The following is an 8211-nucleotide window of genomic DNA, read 5'->3' as shown; positions in this document are numbered from 1 at the left end:
GGTCAGGGAACAGGGTAGCGGGGGGAGGCGCTATTTTCTCGCTATAATCAGTTAATTAAGCTTCTATATGACCTGTCCTAAATTGTACTTTCTTTATTACACCGCTGGCGCCCGCAGATTCTGCGACACGATGTAATCACTCTTTAGGAATGGTAATGCATGCAATGTTGAAATTCATACATAAATTATTTATACCACATCTGATCGGGAAATTCACCAGATAAACTACTCACAATGATGATTCTGTTGGCTCTAAATTTTTTTTGTGAACTATGTACGTCTGAGAACAGATTGCTTGTGCTTTGGAGAGAGATGACTGAACCAGTATAATCTTTACTCAATGTGTCAAGATATTGCAAGAGGTTTATACCAATTCTTGTATGATAGAGAAGTGTATAACTAACTGAGGACCTGGGTTTAATATCACCATTAATATTTTGTAAAGTGCTTACAGGCCAGGATGAATAAAAGCAAGTCTGTGAGAAAGCCAGAAGAAGAAAACAGGCTATAACAATGAAAACAGTGATATTCATGAGTGGAAGTACCCATCTGCATATGCAATTTACTGATTTTATTAGTTTCCATATAACTGTAAAATAAGTTTGACCTTGTTCTAGCCCTCACATTTTAGTACCTTGTGTTTGATCAATCATCCTTTTCATATGAATAATTTAGTTCCAGTAATAGCACATTACTCTGAAAAATATAACTGCAGGTTATAACTCTGTACTTAAGTATCACAATAGCTGATGCTACAAAAACTTATTTTCACCTGACACTATTTCCAGAATGAGCAAAAGATAACAATATATCTAGAACCAGGTTTTTTTAAATATTTTCATAGTAAGGGCAAAAATATCTAAGCTTCAAGGAATTTTTTAAAAATACTTACACATGTAAATATTTCTGGCACAGAGGTGAAAAGCTGGGTACATCAATAGTATTCTGGTTTGCTGGACAGCTAGAAAACAAACAAAACCAATTAGTTTTGGATCAACCTGACTTAAACAGCACTTGACAATGTTGTTTCCTATCAATTTCTTTCAACATATATTTAAGGAATGAGAGCAAGCCAAAAATAAAAAAATTACTTTTGTCATTAAAAGGAAAACAAATACAGCAAGGAATACAATTTGTCTCCTCAGATTCTCCAAAGAACAAAACACTTTGGTTTGCTTATTCTTGCCCTCACCCTTTCATAAATGCTGCCGAAGATCACCAAAACCATTTGGCATTTCAGCAGCCCTGGCATAAATTTCTTCTTCTTTCAAAGGAACCACATCTATAGCTTTGAAAGCACTGTGCTGTCATTCAGCAAACTGCTTAGGCCTAACTTCAACATCCTGTACTAAAATGCTCAAATGTGCCTGCAAGATGTAGTTCTGGCTCAGCTTGAACCAAGTCTCCTGCCCTTCACACCTTTGGTCTAACAGTATCCAAGACTATTTAGCACTGCACTGAACAGGAACCAGAGATATCTGTCTATCACACATCCTTTCACACTGCAGCCACAGAAACATCAGTGTGGTTTAAAGTTAGCACAGGATTCTTAATATTCTTAAAGCAGAGGTTAGTCTCATCTGCTGAGCTCAGCCTGCAACAGCAGACAGCAAAGTGGAGAATATTGAAAAATACTTCAAATTAAGACAAAAAAGGGAACGAGGTAAACACTATCACAGTAAATACAAAAAACCTGCAATGCTGTGTCTAACATCTGCAGAGAACAGTGGACTCTTTAAATGAATTGTTGTATTTAATTGGGACATTCTGCAGATACTGTTGGAAAAATACTTCTAAATGTGTTCACCATTGATTACGCTGAGGAAAAATAAGAGGTCCGATAAACCAAAATGTTTGTACACAGGATTATTTTTCCAGAACAAATGCCCAGTGTTCTTATTGTGTTTCTAAAGCTGTGTTACCAATTACCTGGCACAAAACCTGAAGGGTTATTTTTACCTGCGACTCAAGGAACACCAGTACTGAATTGTTCCAGGACTGAACTAACAAACCCCAAACCTACCAGGCCTATCCTCCTCCACCAGCCTGGCACACTTCACAGCTCCATGTACATTCAAGCTGCTCCTTCACATCTCCTCCTCTTCATCTCCCACTCCTCCCCTTCTCTGCCTGCTTTTCCATTACAGCACTCCCGCCACACAAGCTGGACCACCAGGTCTCAGTTACTCCTATGGTGCTCCATGCATTTGTATGCAGACACTTGAGATTGGTCTCTTTGCCCTGTTTTATCGTTCCAGATGCTTCTCCCACTCCTATCACCTGTACCACTTGCTTTCAACTCCATTCACCGCTGCCTCACACAATTGCAATCTGTAATCTCCCTCCCACATGTCCCAGTTTCCAGTTCTCCTCAGCAGCCACCCAGCACAGGTGCCCTTGTCCCCACTTTCCAGGTAGATCCCATCAGGGGAAACCACCCAGACCCCTGACCCTGCCACTGACACAGTGGGGGTAACAGCCCCAGAGCTGGACAAGCCCCAGCAGCCTCTCCACGGTGTCCTGGGTCCCCAACAAGCACCCATACACCCTAGGGGAGCAGGTCACTGTCAGTCCTCGCTGCAGGTGTGGTGTTGGTGTGCAGTTGCTTCTGAGCCCTCCACAGACAGATTTCACCCTTCAGCAGCTACTGGGATGCTGAGCCCCTTCTGCAGCTGCAGACCTGCAGGGAATCACAGAGTAGTTTGGATTAGAAGGGACCTTCAAAGATCATCTAGTCCAACCCCCTGCAATAAGCAGAGACGTCTTCAAGTAAATGAGGCTGCTCAGAGCCCAGTGCAATGTGACATTGAAAGTTTCCATCTACCACCCCTCCAGGCAACCTGTGCCAGTGTTTCATGACCCTCATAATAAAAAAACCCCTCTTCCTCATAACTAGTCTAAATCTCCCCCTCTTTTAGTTTAAAAGGGCCAAGCCTCCCCCATTTCGGACCTGTTCATACTGCCACCCACCATGTCTGCTCCCCCAGGTGCTGCCTGGGCATCCCCAGACCTTGGCACCCACAGACCAAAGCCTCTGAGGTGCCAGGATGTTCCAGCAGTGAAAAGTGAGGAAAACACCTTCTTGACCCATTGACTTTGGCGGTGACTTGGAGAAGCCATTGATTTAAGCAGGAGCCAGGGTATTGAACACCTTGCAAGATCAGCCTCTTTCACTGCAAAACCACTTAGAAGAGCTCATGACGTTCTCCAACTTCTAATTTGCTGAGATGGTTTCAGCAGGCTGGCGAGGATCGCATGACAGCATTTACGAGCCACCCCCGGCTCAGGACTACCCGGCCAGGTCTTCATCACCCACTGCGCAAGCCAACAATATATTGGTCCAGAGGTTTTTATTGATACAAATCCTCCTCTGAGGTAATTTGGCTGGATCAAACTTTGCCATGTCAATTTGTAAATTTAATTAACTGTGATCTCAATAAGAGCCAAGATTAGGAACATAATGATTAATTAGATCCTTTTAGGTAATGCAGTGGTTGAATTTGCTAAATAAAAATAGTGGAGAAGCTAGAAAGATAACACTCCACTGAAGGATGTTGGTTTGCCTGACAAAAGCAAATGCAAGAAGTATTATGCATTAGCACAATAGAAATAACTACAACATTAATCACTGGAAATATACAAGTTATATACAGCTCCTTTTTATACAAAGACATAGCTATTGTAATGATCTCTGCGCCTAGGAAAAAAGGAACCTTCAGCCTCTCTGTATGATGTCAGAATTTAAAAGTTATCTTTAATCTCAGGTAAGGAATCTGAGGCTGGTCCCACTAGCCTGTATTTCTGAGATGAGATGTTACATAAGTGAGGATAATTTACAATGTTTTGCTCTCATTTATGTGGGCATAGCATGCCTTTAATTAACCAGTACTGTACAACAATACCAGTTATTTTTGTGATGTTTTAAAGCTGTTCTGAGACAGAGTCAGTTTTTCTGAATCCTGGATTGGACCGGATGATCCTTGTGGTGTCTTCCAACCTGGTATTCTACAGTTCTGTTATTATTTTTCATTTATATATTTTTATAATCTGTTAATATACGAACACACACAAAATAGCAATTCCAAGCATTATGGTCACTGGCAAGAGCACTGGAAATAACTCAAACACTGACTGTTACAGCAGAAACCTCAGCAGGTACTTCCTTTCAAGAGTTCAGAATTGTACCAGTGCAGGTTTCTGTGAACCAATATCTGAGACACCAGTTTCTCCCACATTCCTTCTAAGGTAAAGCTCTTTCCTCTATCTTTTGCAAATTTTACTTAAAAATTAATCTACCCTTTGCAAGTATTTTAAAAGCACAGGATATTATTATGCAGCGATTAGAAGAGTTGCCACACAATCGTCAAAATTTCACAGGTCCGTTATGTCTCTGGTTTACAGAAGTCAGGAAGAAACTTCTAAAGCTTAAATACTTTCAGATAATTTAATCAAACCATTGCCTATCTTAGCATTTATAAACCAGACAACATTGGCAAATTGGGTGGAAAACCGATCTTTATGTCTACCAGTAACTGGGAGTAACAAAATGTGTTTAGCAGTGGTCCCAATAGTCTGTTCCAGTTCCACAAAGACCTTGCAGACATCATTATTCATTCGTCCCTCTTTTCCCTTCCACCCTCTCTTTTTTCAACTTAAACAGCTAGCTTGGACTAAAAGCCTTTCTGATATGGGTACAATGAAACCAAGTGTTTGACTCCTAGCAAAACAGGATTTCAGCCTAAGTTTTCTTAATAGCGAGTATAACACAAATCAGAAGATGAAAATGACTAATTTCATTCTAAATGCAGATAAGACAACTTTAATCTCTTGCATTATTTCCCACCACTATTCTTTAGACTGAAAAGATTTAGAGGATAGATATTTCTCACGAGGTTGATCCATAGTGGTGTCTTCCTTACTTTGTTGAAGGAAGTCACGGCACTTGCGTTCTAACTCAACAGCAGCATCAGAAGGAGGAATTCCAGATTCTGGGGCTACTCATCACAGGCAATGCTCTTTTTACTAATCAGTCCTGAAATTTACTGGCATTATTGTTGTAGCATAGCTATGCCAAATCAGTTTAGTTGCATTTGTTTTCCATATCCATTTAAATCTGCAATGGTTGCAATAACAGATGATAAATTGTGACACTGAGTTTCATAGGTAAGTTCTAAAATTATTGCAGTCAAAAACATTTGAAATGGATTGACAAAAAAAACCACACAAATCTTTAAATATTCAAAATTGCAGAGCTTTTTAGGGAAAAAATAAAACTATGTGCACTACCTATTTTATTTTATTCTCTCTACAAAAACAGAAGTGCAACTGAGGAGCTAACTGGATCATTTGCAATGAGTCACAGTTGAAGGGAGGCTGCCAGACTCAATTAACGTATCAGTTTAGTGCAGATATTGTTCTGTCAAACTGAAGGGAGGACTGCTGTATTGGGTTTTTTTTTCAGGTCCCAAGAGTTTATTGTTTCTTGCTTGTGAAAAAAAACACATCTCACTTGAGCATTTCCAACTCCTGTTGCTACTGTCTAACAACACAGAAACAAAAGCCTAAGGACTGCAGGCTATTAGGACTACACACATTAAAAAAAATATGTTGCAAAGCTAAACACTTGCATGTCTGTCCAAAATAAGTTATCTCAATGTATTTTAAAGTCATTAGTTGCTATGCTTTAAATCTGATTAGCAGGACTTGTGTGTTCTGGTGTGGTGATTTGGTGTTCTGGTTTTGTGCAGGTTTTTTGTGGTTTGTTTTGGTTATTTGCTTTGGTTTTTGTATTGTTGTTGGTTTTAAGCAACTGCAGTAAGTTAATTAAGATTTACTGAAAGTATTAGCTCTTACAGGGGCACCTGAGTGGATTTTATGATACCTAATAAGCATTGAACTAAAAGTCACACATTCTCTGTAGGCAAACACAGAACTTTCCTCCTCCATCCAACCACATTTCAACAAAACTTAACATGCTTTGCTAACTGTGGTTCAAGCTGGCTGACAGTTTGAACTTACGGCGAGACGAGGGTCCACTGGGCAGACAGAAGCCCCATAACTTTCCTTCCCATAAGGAACTGAACTGGAAAATAACAGTAGGGAAGAGGATCAAAAAGCAGGTAACTGTGCACATGCAAGGCAACAGGACTCAGAAAATACCACAGCAACTATTGTTATGAGACTCTCATTCAAAGGCACAACATGAGACTCCTTTACAACACCCAATTTCCAAATCAATCCATCCAACAGCAGCCCTATCCTTTCTAAACAGAGAGCACCCCTCCAAAAAGTTGAAACCCACCAGTCCTCTTCAGCTACTAAAGTCTACTGCCATTTTCATACATCACTTCAAAATCTACAAGCAGCCTGAGTATACTTATTCTATTGAAATGTAGGAACAATTATCCCTAACATTCCTAGACTCTTTTTAAAAAAAAATACCTTACAGAAGCACAAAAACATCACATAAAGAGAGGAGGAACTGCCAATCAAGTCCTACCATACTGAGAAGACAAACTTACACTCATAACTTACCCTACTAAGCACTTGGCTCAATGCTCAGACAGTTTTGTGTCAAGGACAAGAGAAAAATAACAAAGGCAGCAGTATCTTCTCTCCCAGGAAGGTGTGTGGCAGGATTCTAAAGCAGCAAACCCAGCTGCTACCAATATTTCTATTTATTAATTTATTCTCAAGTGCAGCTGAACTCCCTTTAAGGCAGCCACACAGCTGTAGCAAGACAAGTTGGTAATTTAGCCACTTAGCAGCACAATTGCAGTAAACCTGGCACAATCCCTACTACTGCAGTACAATGACTAGCGCTACAGACTTCAAAAGAAAGCTCCCTTGCCAAACCACTATAGGGGTTTTTCCCCCTTCTTTTTTAAATTAGTTTTTGTTTACTTTTGACTGGAGAAAGAATAAGTGCAGTAGCTGGTGGCATTATTCTGTTACCCCCTTTGGCAAAGAAGACACCAGCATTCAGCGTCACTTACCCTGTTGCTTTGCATTCCGTTCCTCCCAGCCATACAAACTCCCACTGCGTTCTGCTTGCCTGGTAAATAAATATTGTGACTCTCTGTAAATAAGTATTGTGTCTCCCAGCTAATGGTCAGGCTCCAAAGCTGACAGCCAATTAACCATCTTTTGGCTGCTCTTGGAGCATGTGCCTTCTGCCAACATTTGAACCCAATCCATTAAAATCAGCTCTAGCTAAGCACAGATGTTTTCCCGATTGCTTTCTGCAGACACCAGAGGACAATGAACCGAGCTGCCTGCCTGCAAGTACAGTTCCCAAATGTGCACTAACCTCTCGATGTGAATATGAATTTCGTGTGGGAACTGACATGAATTGCAAAGGTGCAATGTATTTGTATTCACTATCCAAAGAAAATACAGGAAGGGAGGGGAAAGGACAAATAAAAATACTTTTAAACCCTTTAAAAATCATCCTACATTGCTAGTTCATAATTTATTAAACATTAGCGACTTTCAGTAAACTACTAATTTCTCAGTAAGAAACATACAAACAATTCAGAACATTTTGGTATTATCCTGTCACAGTTGGAAAAAGGTTTTTACATTAGGTGTTTAAATTTTATGGTGCTGTCTGCTGCATTTTCTGCCTTGCTACAGCAACAGAGTTAAAGGACAAAAGAATCATTCTTTTCAGCAGAACTGAATTCCAGACCACACTTTAAGGCTCAAATGTTATACACTCGTGAAAGGATAACAAAAATCTTTAATAACTCCATGGAAGTATGCCCTGAAGCAATAAAACTTAGAAGACATGAACAGGTCATCTAAGGGAATTCCTCTGTGTTTGAAACTAGAGAAATGTTGACAGCTGCAAAGGAGTAGGGACTATGCACATTATCTGATGATGTATCCACACAAAATACTTCAACAGCCCTGGGAACCAGAGCCAGAAGCTGGGACCAAGCACCCTCAGGATGCACCTTCTCAGTTTCTCTTTCTTCAGCAAGTGAACGTGTCCTTCTTACCTGTGCGGCTTCAAACGCACCCTCATCTCACTGGCCTTGCACGTGGGGCTAGCAGACTAATTTTGAAAGCTTTAGCTTCTAAGTCTTACCTAAGCTGCATTATATTTTTGAAATAATTAGGTGCTAAGTTACATATGGCTTGGATAATATGGGAACACTGATATCCATGCCCATGTATTTTTTTAATGTTAATTTTCTTTTCTCTCCT

At 40.1% G+C, this 8211-nt stretch overlaps 1 long non-coding RNA gene across 1 annotated transcript; it reads right to left on the bottom strand.

Annotated features, from left to right (window-relative positions):
- Positions 1-892: 892 nt before the first annotated feature.
- On the bottom strand, positions 893-7049 carry LOC139829148 (uncharacterized). The gene is made up of 3 exons (XR_011741487.1): positions 6996-7049; positions 6019-6082; positions 893-961 (listed from the first exon to the last, which is right to left on the bottom strand). It is a non-coding gene; the product is annotated as an uncharacterized lncRNA (long non-coding RNA).
- Positions 7050-8211: the final 1162 nt, after the last annotated feature.

This window comes from Patagioenas fasciata, chromosome 15 (genome assembly GCF_037038585.1).
Source record: "Patagioenas fasciata isolate bPatFas1 chromosome 15, bPatFas1.hap1, whole genome shotgun sequence".
Lineage (NCBI taxonomy): Eukaryota > Metazoa > Chordata > Aves > Columbiformes > Columbidae > Patagioenas > Patagioenas fasciata.
The sequence above is the reverse complement of the archived record's forward strand: the minus strand, read 5'-3'. Positions and strand labels throughout refer to the sequence as shown.